This window comes from Megascapheus bottae, chromosome 11 (assembly GCF_031878675.1).
Source record: "Megascapheus bottae isolate mThoBot1 chromosome 11, mThoBot2.hap1, whole genome shotgun sequence".
Lineage (NCBI taxonomy): Eukaryota > Metazoa > Chordata > Mammalia > Rodentia > Geomyidae > Megascapheus > Megascapheus bottae.
Genome location: NC_143519.1, coordinates 16,318,143 through 16,332,326, shown reverse-complemented (window position 1 = coordinate 16,332,326; position 14,184 = coordinate 16,318,143). Strand labels below are relative to the sequence as shown.

At 34.8% G+C, this 14,184-nt stretch overlaps 1 long non-coding RNA gene across 2 annotated transcripts in view; it reads left to right on the top strand.

The window, feature by feature from the left end:
- LOC150056778 (uncharacterized) overlaps nucleotides 1-11,613 on the top strand; it is a 35,742-nt gene extending 24,129 nt beyond the window's left edge. For both annotated transcript variants that reach the window (XR_016536984.1, XR_016536983.1), the window contains one exon: nucleotides 11,520-11,613. This is a non-coding gene — a long non-coding RNA (uncharacterized LOC150056778). The remainder of the gene's footprint in view (nucleotides 1-11,519) is intronic.
- Nucleotides 11,614-14,184: the final 2,571 nt, after the last annotated feature.

The following is a 14,184-nucleotide window of genomic DNA, read 5'->3' as shown; positions in this document are numbered from 1 at the left end:
CAGAAAGAATTTAACCAATTTAAACAAAATTAAGTCAAAAATTTCAGAATCATAACTATCAATGTGATTGGAAAGAATATATCTATAACTTCATAATTTCCTTTAGGCTCTCTCAAGATCAAACAAATTCACACAAGACAAGAGTTCCTTCACACTGCATCAATGAAGTGGGCCCAGTGTAACGTGAGTTAGGTCAAGAGTCTCTTTTGTTTTTTTGTGGTGTGTCACGGGGCTTGAATTCAGCCTGGTGCTCTCCCTGAGCTCTTCAGTTCAAGGCTACCACCCAACCCTAGAGCCAAGCCTCATTTCCGTTTTCGAGAGGTCAGTTGGAGATAGGAGTCTCTGGTACTTTTGTGCCCTGGCTAGCTTTGAACCTTGATCCTCAGGTCTCAGCTTACTGAGTAGCTAGGATTACATACGTGAGCCACCACACCCCACAGTCAAGAGTCTTTGCAACCCCGGAAGGTTGATAAAGGTAAAATACTACTGTCACTAGGAGGTAAAATTGGGTCATCTTCATCACCTGTCCACCCTTTATTGATGTTAGAATCCTGCTTTCCCACAGAGAGAGGGAGATTGAATTTTTTATCTTATCTTATGATTTTGTTTCAAAGAATGGCTCCATAAATATTTTCCTAAGACAAAAGATTCCCATAAACCTCACCAGAAAGAATGATCTGTAAAATTGAATGAGTTCTAAATCAATGCTCTTTGTAAAAAGGAGGGAAGGAAGCCATTTAGTACATGTTTAAGATTTTCCTAGCAGAGGATCACAATAGCTCAAAAGCTATGAACATACTGGATGAGACTAATGAAATGAAATCTAGGATATGGAAACAAGAGGGTTTATCTTTGTGATTGTTGTTCTTAGTGTAGTATGTGAAGTTATTTCTATTCTCTTTTTTTTCCACTTATGGTTACTCTCATGTGGTTATTGTATCTGACTTTGTTACCTGCTTTATTGTATATAAGTTTGTCTATTTGAAATAGGGATGGGAAGGGGGAAAGCAAGATGATTAGGAGCGGGTGGGGGGAAGGAAAGGGAACAAAAACATGAGCAGGGGTATCAAAGTGTGAGAAGTAATGCAAATACTAAATGAATGTAATCTCTCTATACATTAAGCCATCAATAAAGTTGTTTTTAAAGAAGAGGGAGATAGAAATCCAATCATTTAGATATTTTTTAGCTTAAATTGTACATTTTCTTGGCAGGTTTATATTTTCTCAGGCAGACATTGAGTGGAGGGATCCTTGGATCTCCAGGGATAGAGTTTAGAAGTCATGTTGAAGTTTAATGAAATTGAGAATTTTGGAGACTCTTTTAAAGCCAAGAATACACTTTTCAATTTGCTTTTGTTTTCTGAACTTTCAATTCCAAAATCAAGATTCAGGTTAAGAAACTTGAAAAGTTTCGTAACCTTCTTAGATAAAATTTAGGACTTTTTTTTTTTTTTTTTGCCAGTCCTGGCTTGAGCTCAGGGCCTGAGCACTGTCCTTGGGTTTTCTCCAGACTAGAGCTCTACCACTTAAGCCACGGCACCTATTCTGGCTTTTTGCTGTGTATGTGGTACCAAGGAATTAAACCCAGGTCTTCATGCATGGTAGACAAGCACTCTACCACTAGACAAAACTCCTGCCCAATTTAGGACATTTTTAAAGGGAGAAAGTAAGCCAAAAAAGAAATGAAGCCAGGTGTATTTTAATAAATAACAGCATATTGATTTCTATTGAATTTAATTAATAGATTCCACATTGAATATAAGAAATCTTCCCTGCATATATTGAATAGGTGCATTGGCAGAATGCAACACAGATAAATTGAATGGTATTGTTGTAAAAAAAAAAAGTTTTCATTTTTGCAATCACTTTTTTTTTGTGGGTCATGGGCCTTGAACTCAGCCCTGAGTTCTTCAGTTCAAGGCTACCACCCTATCCTTGGGCCTGGGCAGTGTACTGAACTTTTCAGCTCAAGCCTATCACCCTACTCTTGAGCCAAGCCCCACTTCCCATTTTCTAGAGGTTGATTGGAGATAAGAACCTCATGTCCTTTTGTCCCTGGGATGGCTTTGGACCTTTATCCTCAGGTCTCAGCCTCCTGATTAGCTAGGGTTACAGGTATGAGCCACCGTGCCTGGCTACTCACTTACTGCAGTTCTAGCTAGGTGAGTTGATTTAGGAAATAAAGTACCGGTGTTCCTTTACTGAAGGTAGAATAAAATAATGAGAAATCCATTTCATTTAACAAACTATATCTACCAAAAATTCATATCTCCATAAGGAGCATAGTACACTAAGGAGAATGGGTTGTCTAGTCCTGTGATTGTGTGGCTGACAAAGAAGCTGTTTGCTGTGACTGATACTAACTTGGCTTCTACACTGATCATGAAACATGTCCAGCTCAGTAACCTTACGAAGAACCATGTGAATCGGAACTGAATTGCCTTAGTTGAGGCAATCCTTGGGCCATATGTGAACTACTGGACACATAGGAGCAAGTAAAAAATCAGGGTTTTAGTGAAAAACATTGCTCTTGGGAATCCTATTAATCAGGTAGAAAAATATGAATAAAATTTGGAGATTTAAACCAATCTTACTTCTTTTCAAAAGACATAGCTTAAATGATATCACACAGGTTAAGTGACGATCCAAGACAATTTACAGTACTTCCATGAAACTCTGGAGTATTAAAAACTACAAAGAAACATGAACTCTTGCTTTTATCTGTTTTTTTTTTTACCATTTCTTCCTTCTCTTCAATTCTTTTCCTCCCTTCCTCTTTCTGTCCCCCTTTCTTCTGACCTTTGCTCCTCTTTTCTTTCTCCATCATGCCAACTCATCCAATTTGGCTTCCATAGTATAAGAAAGAAACTCTCATCAAAAGCAGACAAAAAATTATGATAGGAATCAACTCTATTTCATAATAATTTTATAAACATTTCTTTCAGCACTACATTATGCAGAATAGTGACAATGCACAAATTAGATCATAAAAAGGAAAAATAATTGTTACCATATTTTTAAGGTACAAAGAAAATTGTTAAATGTGTTTTGTTTTCACTTTTGCAAATAAACTCCTCAGATATAATTTAAATAACAGTTACATTTAACATAAGTTTATTCACATCTTTGATCTTTTGCAGTACATTTCAAAAAATTATATTGTATCAAAACACATGCTACATTTATAAATTTGTAGCCACATATAAGCATTTATAATATTTGGTTACTAAAAAGTTTGGTGGAAATTCTTTTTAACTGTTTATGATGAAATAAAATATTCTTAAAGTGACTCTCTATATATCATTGCTAATGCATAAATCTTTTTTATGTAAAGGAACTTCCCTATCAATTTTGCCCAGTATGATATTTCAGCTACATACAATGGTAGAAATAAATGACAGTTTGCAACTTGTTTCATGCATTTTACTGTACAATTTCTCATATAATTAGGAGGAAGTTGGACCCTAGAGAAGCATATACTAAGTTGATTCATAAATTGTGTCTGTATGCATAGAGCCTGGAGAGTTGTCTTCCATGAAATTTTATTCCAAAGAGAAGTAATTTGTTAAATATATCTCTATGAGCCAAAGGATATATGAGATTCCCTAAAGCATTTTGACTTTTACTGGTTAAAAAGAAATATACAATAACTGTAATATGCCAGGAACTGTGCTGGAAACTGGAAATGCTAAAAAAATGAATTGGAATATACGAAACACTCTTTCTGCAGGAGGTCACAGCCTAAGGAGGAAGATAGATTAATACTCATCATTATAATAGACAAGAGTACACATCCTATTTGAAAAGTTCAATATACTCTATGGGAACTCTTCCTACAGAGAAAGGTCTTGCTAAAGCAATTACAAACTTTGAATTCATGGAGACAGTAAGTACCATATGAACTTTTCACATTCCACGGGATATGAACTGAACTGAAGTTCAGACTTCATGTGGATGCTGAAGATGGAAATGACCTATGACATTGTCAGAGGGTCATTACTTCACATTCTCCGTATGTGAATATTTTTATTTGGTCACAGAGAAATTAAGGAACGAGGGCAAGTGTCTACGAGTAGAATATTATTTAAATATCTTTGTTTTTTTCTATGTGATAAAAGTGGAAATTAAGCACAAATCATAATAAAACATTTTATAAAATTTGTTTGTAATAAAACACCATTTGTCTTGGTGCTTTAGTGCTAGTATGCCCAACTAATGATCTCAACCAGAAGAGGAAGCCTAATGATGAAATTTAATAGTTTTATAGATGACAGATTAACCAATTTATTGAGCAATCAATATTTTCCCAGAGACAGAGCAATGATGCCTCTTGGATCTTAGCTTAATTTGATCATTATAGGATTCTAATTGATTTCAGAAAGAGAAAAAATAATAATTGCATCTGGAGATGTAAAGGAAGCAATTTTTTTTAAGAAGGACTATTTGGCCTGTAAATTTACTGCCTCTATTATTATGCTTCAGAAGATCTGACACTGAAGCTTTGCAAGTGGTGAGTTTCTGAATACAAAAATAGAAATGTCTGTGGTTTTATTCATATTTAGGAGCAGCAGTTTGAAGGAAAGGAAGCTACAGCTGTACTTTCCAATGTTACTTAGCAACAGATATGAATCAAGAAAAAAATTGCTGAAACTCATAGGTGCCAGCGAAAGCATGACAAATAACATCTGAAAAAATATATCTTGTGAGGTCCATCTACCTGGTGACTTTAAACATGCCATTAAAAAAGAAAATGGGATTCATTACTACATTAAAAATGGAGATTGTTTTAAAGGTTGCTTGTGACTGCTATGCACAGGACATGTCCCTCAGAATTGAGGACAGTGCTTATCAGAATAGATATGCCTTCTCAGATTCAGTGCATTCAATTATTAGGCAAATAATTTGTTTTGAGCCACTTACTTTAGTTTACGCAAAAATTAACAAATTTTCAGCTGTTAATTGACAAAATATGCTAAAGATGTATTTATTATTTTGACATACATAAAACAGTCACAATAAATATATTCATATATGTACTGTTAAATATATAAAAGAGTTTTAAAACAAATGGAAAAGAGTAAAGTCAAATAAATTGAATAGTTTACAAAGTGAGAAGATAGTAATAAAACAGGAGTTACTTGATATTTAGGGAAGTATTTGAGCCTGGCACTATTGACTATGCAAATAATCAAGAAACTTCAGCTCTAAGAATCAAAGTTTAAAGCCAGCCTGAACAGTGGACAAAGTCCACTTTATTCTTATCTCTAATAAATCAGCGAAGAGCTGGAAGTGGAGATGTTGCCCAAATGGTAGAGTATGTGCTATGGGACCAAAGTCCAAGCAAGAGTATAAGGCTCTGAATTAGACCAAAAGACCAATGCTACCACTGCCACCACAGCAAAAGAAACAGAAACATTGAATGAATTAAAAAGTACAGAAGGAATTTCCTCAGACTATAATATTGCATATAATATTCAAAGATGTAAGGCAACTTGATTAAATAAAGAAATAGATTGTATGGGAGAGCACTGTTTTTAAACCCTAGACAGTATTTGTTCATGTATGTGGGCATTCAATAATATTTAAATTACTTTTTATTTTCAATTAGCTAATATATCTTAAAAATTAATAATAAAACTAGGATGAATCTTCTTTAGCAATTATTCTCTATAAATATTTACAATGTGATTTTTTAGTCACTTGAACCAATCTTTTCTTTTTTTAACTTCCTCATGTAAATTACACAATCCAGGCAAAAATCAAACTCTGGACCAATACCTCCTTTCTTTTACCCCTCTCTTCCCACATATGAAGTCTTCTGTAATTTCTCATCAGACATACAATAAACCTCACTAGTATATAATTTTTGATTTCCTAATACTTCCTCAAACATCTCCAAGAGTCAGAATGATATATGAACAGAGGAACACACTATTAAATCAACGCATCCATTCCTTGAAGTTTCAACTATCCTTTTCCATGTCATAAGCTACTTACTACCTGAGTAACTCAACTTCCCTTTCTTGTTCCAGTTTCAGAATCACTGAGGATCTTACTATAGGTTTAAAACTTTTGTTATTACTTTGCATTCTGCACATCATGGAGAAGTTTCCCTAATGTATAAACAAGCTCATTTCACTCCAGGCTACTGTTCCTCCAAGAGCGACAGTTTACAGAAAGACTTATGTTTTTTTTCATATATTTCTTATTGTAATTAAAAGAAGGGTTACATTATATTTTCCAGATAGGAGGTGCATTAATTCACATACATTGATACCCTTTCTCATGTCTTGGTCCCCATTTCTTTCCTCCCACCCCCGCCACTCATCTTGTTTTCCCCCTTCCCTATCCAATTTCATATATCCAAATACAATTATATCTAATATATCACATAACAAAGTGAGATACTGTAACAATATGAGATAACCAAGGGACAGCAAAAGAGATGAGAGATAACATAGTACCTTACGAACAACAATCATTCATTATATGGTTTATATTTTTATATCCTAGAGATCCTTTCATTTAGCATCCTACTATACGGCCTTTTGTATCAAAGTTTTACTCTATTGCAAATCTCTGCTAGGAGAGCCCAAGGTTTCTTCTAATTATGACAAATGAGGGAGGCTACTGAGTTCCTTTCAGTCTGGCTACTTCCCTTAATATGAGTTTTTCTAAGTCTTTTCATTTCCTTACAAATGGGGCAATGTCATTCTTTCTGACAGCAGCATAGAATTCCATTGTGTACAAATACCACATCTTGTTGATCCACTCATCAACTGAGGGACATCTGGGTTGGTTCCATATCTTTGCTATGGTAAATAGTGCTGCAATGAACATTGTTGTGCTGGTGGATTTAGTATGTCCTTGTTTCTGGACAATTGGGTAAATGCCTAGTAGTGGAAATGCTGGGTCATAGGGGAGCTCTATGTGTAGTCTTTTGAGGAACTGCCATACTGCTTTCCATAGTGGTTGAACGAGTTTGCACTCCCACCAACAGTGTAGTAGTGATCCCTCCTGGCCACATCCCCTCCAGCATCTGTTGCTATTAGTTTTCTTGATCCTGGCCATTCTAACTGGAGTGAGGTGGAATCTTAGAGTTGTTTTGATTTGCATTTCTTTTATGACCAGAGATGCTGAGCAATTCATGTGTCTATAGGCCATTTTTGTTTCTTTGTCAGAGAAGACTCTCTGTAAGTCTTTAGCCCATCTTTTAATGGGATGGTTGTTACTTTGGAGATTAGTTTTGGAGTGATTCAATTTTTTTGAGCTGTTGATATATTTTAGATATGAGGCCTTTATCCGTTGTATGGTTGGTGAAGATCTTCCCCCACTCTGTAGGCTTCCTAATTAATTTACTAGCTATGTCCTTTGCCGTACAAAAGCTCTGCGGTTTAATGCAGTCCCACTCATCCAGCCTTTCTTTGATTTGTTGTGATTCTTGGTCCTTATTAAGAAAAGTTTCAACCTGTGCCAAGGAGGCCAAGTGTATCTCCTATTCCTTCTTTTAAAGGTTTCATAGTGTCGGCTTTTACCTCCAGGTCTTTGATCCATTTGGAGTTAATTCTAGTGCAGGGTGACAAAGAAGGGTGCAACTTTAGTTTTCTGCAGGTGCTTAACCAGTTTTTCCAGCACCACTTCTTGAAGAAGCTGTCTTTCTTCCATTCTATTTTTTTGGCTCCCTTGTCAAAGATTACGTGGCCATAGGTCTGTGGTTTAATATCTGGGTCCTCAGATCTATTCCATTGGTCTTCAGGCCTGTTTTTGTGCCAGTACCAAGCTGTTTTGATAATTATAGCTCTGTTATAGAGTCTAAAGTTTGATATTGAAATTCCTCCTGCATTGTTCTTTCTGCTAAGAAGTGTTTTTGCTATATGGGGTCTTTTATTATTCCATATGAAATTTTGGATTGCCTCTTCTATTTCTTTAAAGAATGACATTGGGATATTGATGGGTATTGCATTGAATTTGTAGATAACCCAGAAAAGCTTATTTTTTTCCCTTTACCTACTACATTTCAACAGATCTTAACCAAGTCTTATGCCTATAGAGATCATTGCCCACCCTCCCGGAAAGTGTCCAAGTATCCTTTTGTAATGAGCACTTATTCTATAATTTATTACCTTGTAATTTTTTTTTTTTACCAGTCCTGGGCTTGAGCTCAGGACCTGAGCACTGTCCTAGGACTTTCCAAAGCTAGAGCTCTACCACTTGAGCCTCAGCCCCACTTCTGGCTTTTTTTTCTACGTATGTGTACCAAGGAATGGAACCTAGTTCTTTGTGCATGCTAGGCAAGCACTCTACCACTAGGCCCAACTTCCGGCCCCCACTTTGTGTTTTTTGAGGATACAATAGCATACTCAATTAAGTATTAGCTTCATTATTTACTTGTTTACACTAACTGGAGTCCTGCAAATTGGCAATCCTCTTCAGAACAGACCAATGTCTTTAGTGTTTGGCCTTAGAAGTGAATCCCGTGTTACAGCTGATAAATATCAGATAAATATACACCAATACACAGTTGTTAACTATAAAAATCTTCTTTTGGTAGGATGGGGAAAATTCTAATAAGTGATGAAAAATGAAAGTGGTAAACAAAGAAAAGTGGTAAGAATGTTTACCATACTAATTTTCCATCCATGCTGTGAATGGCAGCAGCAGGCCCTCACAGGCCTTTGTACAGGATGCTACCCATGCTGGAGCAGATGACATCTGCATCATCTTGGCTAGGCTTCAGCCTTTCATTGAGGGAATGGTGTATTTTTCTCTCTGATATCAGTCAGCTTAGATTCTTTCAGTGGTATAACACAAGAAAGAAGTGAAGAAAAAGCTCAGTGGAAGTCTGGAGACAGGCTTCAGGAAGTCAATGCATTTCAAAAAATATATGCTAGCCAAGTGCAGGTAGCTCATACCTATAATCCTAGCCATATTGAGATCTGAGGATCATGGATCAAAACCATTCCAGGAAGGACATTCCATGAGACTCTTGTCACCAATTAACCAACAGAAAAAGAGATGTGGCTATGGTTTAAAGTGGTAGAGCACTAACCTTGAGCAAAAGAGCTCAGAGTTTGTTCCCAGGCTCTGGGCTCAAGCCCCAAGACCAGAATATAAAAATTAGAAATTAAATGATATGCTAAATGTTAGATATATATTTTTTTCCTTGTAAGAAGGTTCACAGATTCAGCAGGATTTCAAAGTTTGTCTTTGTTATTATGTTTTCCAGAATCTCAAAAATGAAACTAGCCCCCAAACAAAATGGCAACAAGATAACTTACAAGCTTTATACTTCAGATTTATTTAAAAATCTGAATACTGTAGTCCATTTTTGTAAAAATATTTAAGAATACTTTCATATTTTAGTTTGTTTCTGGCCTTGAACTTGGAACTTTTACATAGAAATATAAATTTTTTAAAGTAATGAAGCTACTGAGTGTCTGCTTTTTGTCTCTGGGCAAAACTAACTTTTTATGCATTCTATGAGAAGATGAATAAATTCCAAGTCTTCAGTTTTTTTAATTTATTAATCAGAGATAATATAGCTACTGTGAGAAGAAGTGTGTGTGTGTGTGTGTGTGTGTGTTTGTGCATGTGTGTGTGTGTGTGTGTGTGTGTGTGTGTGTGTGTGTGTGTGTGTAACACATGATTCCTTCCTGGGATGAGCTATAGGTTTCACAGTTGTTACTGTTATTAGAAACTACAAATAAAACTGTAAGTTGGAAAGTTAGCTATTGGAGAAATAAGTCATTTAAACTGTCTTTCGGAAGCTATTCTCAAGGGAAACAGAAACACAAACACTCTCTAGTAGCAAAAAAGTGAAAATAAGAAATACAGAGAAAGACCAGAATGTTCCTTTCCCTAAAAAATCGAATTCATGGCAACAGAAGAATGAATATAGAAATGATGGTTTCAGGGAAATTAAGATGAAGGAGGATATGAGGATTTGCTGAGATTGCATGTAAACATGACTATCAAATCCAGGTAAGTGTGGGGGAACCCTCGCAGCTGAAAAAAGGAAATTTTGTAAGTGTGTGTCATTAAAGCTCCTAATGAATTCTATAAAGGAAACAGCAACATATAGTGTTAAATAAGCAGACACATGGTCAGGTTAACTGTATTGAGGATGGTATGATTGCAAACATGGCTCCAATTCAGACAATCTAGTCTATAAATGGAAAGGAGAATGGATTGGCAGGAACAGGTTATTAACAAAAATAAAAGGAGATTGTGAGAGGAGTAGGAAATTGATTGATAGCAGTAACCGTGGCTGGAAAGAGGGGCAGCTTTCAACAATGTTATTGAAGTAGAAATCTACAGACTTGCTATCAAGGAATGACTCAGTCACAGAAGAGAATGAATTTGCACATGAATCCTTGAAGGCAAACTTTTCTTAATAAGTTTTCTTTTTCTAAGGTTGTGCTATTATTTTGAAATGCTGGTCGACATGTTATTTTCTCTACTTATTGATTAATAATTTTAAATGCAATTTCTTTCCTATAAAGATAATCTCTTATTTGTTTTTAGAAAAACTAAAAGGATTACATAACTGTGCTGTATTTCAAAAGCTGTAAAGTTCAATAACAAAGAAATCCTCAACTCTTAGGAGTGGAAAGTGACATTTTAGTATACTTGACTCCTTTGCATTTCAATGTTCTTTTCCTAAGGACCCTCAAGAGACAGCGCTGTCTGATTTAGATTTGAAATATGATCTATTTCCTCCTTAGAAGTCATTTTTTATAGTTCATTGATGTTGTAAATTTTATTCCTTACAATCATTTGCATCAGTCATGTCCATCTTTCTGGTTTATCCACAGTAGGCTTGTAGGTTGTCATGACATATATTTTCTCTTTTTTAGCCTACTTTCCTCCTTTTTGTGAAATGTTACTCTTTCTATTTTATGCATGTTTGTAAGATATTTTAAATCACATTGGGTACAGTCTATCACATGCATAATAGATTTAAAAAACTGTTCCTATCTTGATTTTCTCTGCTTTGAGTAATGCTTTCTGTTCATTAAAGGAGGAAGAGTTATTCTGAATCCCTTCTTTAAAACTAAATTTTGTGAAATCACTTTCTATGGAGTTGATTTTTAGAAATATATGAAATGTACAGGAATGAATGTCAAAAATACCCACGTCTGTGATATGAAAATCCTGATTTGGGTTCTGCTTTGGCCTATTTTCTAGAAAATAATGAATTTTGACAGATGAGATAGAATTATCATAGAATGGCTCAGATAAAAATAAGGATCTAGCCTCAATGTATAACATAATGTATCTTGACTAGTTAATGAAAAGTTTGCTGGGAAAAATAAAAATTGACCAAAAATGTTTCACTGATAATTAGTGTCTGACATTGCTTAAATATTACTAAATGCTTGTAAAGAAGCCCTACTGGGAATTTCAAATTCACTTGTTATGGAAGAATAATAATAAAATTCAAAAGTATTTCTGCTTTGATAAAAATTCTACTTTTAAAAATCATATTTCTTATTTCTTTTTTCTGGTTGCATATGAAGTAAAAGAGAACATATTTGACAGCTTCTGAAAGATAATTGATGGTGATAGAGAAAACCATACAGCTTTGAACTGAAGCGTGAAAATGACAAATCTATTACGTGGGATCATCCACTCCTTCTTCTGATTTAGGTCTTTGGTCCTGAAATAAATCTAATTCATATAAAGACAGCAATGTAACATTTATGGCTTATGCTTTGATACATCAGTTATTAATGTAAAAGCCTACAGATTCAAAATAAGATATTTGTTGTGCCTGATCGTAGTGCAAAGTAGACTGTCTTTAGGAGACATATTGGTATTTCTTTCCTCTGAAAAGCGTCTTTCTTCACGGTAGAATACTTTCTACATTTTAATCTCCTAGTTTCAAGGATACTTAGAGGTAGATTAAACTGGAATTAATTATATTCTGTATATAATAGATAATTTGCATCACAAAATATTTACAATTTTGGAATATTTGCTAGGATATAATTCCTCATATTTGTTATTTAGGAAAGTGCAAAGGGGTTACAATGCCATGAGTCAGGTTCCCCTATGACCCAGCAATTCCACTACTTGACATTTACCCAACCGTCCAGAAACAAGGGCATACTAAATCCACTAGCACAACGATGTTCATTGCAGCACTATTTACCATAGCAAAGATATGGAACCAACCCAGATGTCCCACAGTTGATGAGTGGATCAACAAGATGTGGTATTTGTACACAATGGAATTCTATGCTGCTGTCAGAAAAAATGACATCGACCCATTTGTTAGGAAATGGAAAGACTTAGAAAAAATCATATTAAGTGAAGTAAGCCAGACTCAAAGGAACATAGGCTCAATGGTATCCCTCATTTGTTATAATCAGTAGGAACCTTGGACTCTCCTAACAGAGATTTACAGTAGAACAAAACCTAGATACATAAGGCCATACAGTATGACACTAAATGAAAGGACTTCTAGGATATAAAAACAAAAGCCATAAAATGAGTGATTGTTGTTCTTAATGTCCTATGTTATCACTCATCTCTTAAGCTGTCCCTTGGTTATCTCATATTGTTACAGTATCTCACTTTGTTATCTGCTATAATGGATAAATGCTTATTTGGTTATTTGAAATTGGTTAGGGAAGGGGGGAAAACAAGATGAAGGGTGGGGGTGGGGGGAAGGGAAATGGGGACCAAGACATGAGAAATGGTATCAATGTATGTGAAAAAATGCACCTTCTATCTGGTGAATATAATGTAATCCTTCTATTAATTACAATAAAAATATATGAAAAAATTAATACAATGTTTCTTGGTCACTTCCTTCCTTTGTTTCCCTCATTTCCTACTGCAATCCCTAACTACAAGTTACATAGTTGGTAATTCCTATAAGGTATATTATGAATACAATAACTACATTTACTCATACTTGTCATCTCTCCATTCCTTTACTCTTTCTTTTGTCCCACTCACAAAATAAGAAAAAATAACTTAAGGGAGAATCCAAAGATATAATTTCTCTGAATAATTAAGTACTGTTTGTTAAAACAAATTCCAGGAAATGGAAATACAGAGTGTGCAGATGTGTATATGTGTGTGTATGTGTGTGTGTGCATATGTGTGTGTGTGTACATGACACTTAAATAAGTACTTCTATTAAAGGAATACAAAAATAAACACATAAAATACTTGAAAAATGGACCTGGTATTTATTAACAGAAATGAGAGCTGTGTCCAGGTATTCTACAATACGACAACGGGTGTTCTGAAACATCTTCTTTAATCCATGCTATGATACCGTCCTATTGCTCTACTTCCATGGATATTTACACAAAGCCAGGTCTACATATGATTAAATATCTGTGCTAGATATGGAAGACACAATCTGGCATCCAACACAGTTTGACCTTTGAGTCTTGGGTTGAGGTAAAAAATCTTGTACAACTATCACCCCATCACCCACCTCGCAAATGCTCATTCAAAAGCAAACAAGTAGTGAAATAAAAATAAACATTGGACTAGTGTTTGTGGGATGAATATTTTCCATGTGATTCTAGAATAATGGAGGGATTTAGAAAATTAGCAAGTTCTTCTTCTAAGGCCTTTGGCAAGACAACATGACTTGTCATTCAACGCTGTAATTGTGTGTTATTGTGCTCATGCTTTCAGGGTTTGCACAATAGGAGAACTGCATTTTTAAAATGAATCTTTCAGGAGAATGATTTAAGTTCACCTACAAAAACTTCAATACATCCAAAGAGATAAAAATCAGAATATATATTTATGATAAATAAACTGTGTATAGAGGAAAGAAAATTGAATAAAAATTTAAAGAAACAGTGAACGGTATTATAAACTCAAGATTCAAACCCTAAATGAAAACAAATAAACATACGTCAGTATAGTAAGAAGTAAAAATTATCTCAGATCTTAAAAATATAATTTGACCTACAAAATTCATATTCAAAATGAAAGTGAAAATCATCTCAACTAAAATTAAAATAGATAATCCTAAAAAAAATGGTCAGCAAAGATTTGTTCTAAAGACCCAACTGATGAGTAATTTACTTTTATAGACAACATAAATATTTGTTGTATTTATCCCTGTCATGGTTGCAAAAGTGTAGCTGTGTGAACATATGGCTATTTTCCAAGAAAACTAATGCAAAAGCAGGAAGCAAGCTCCATTTG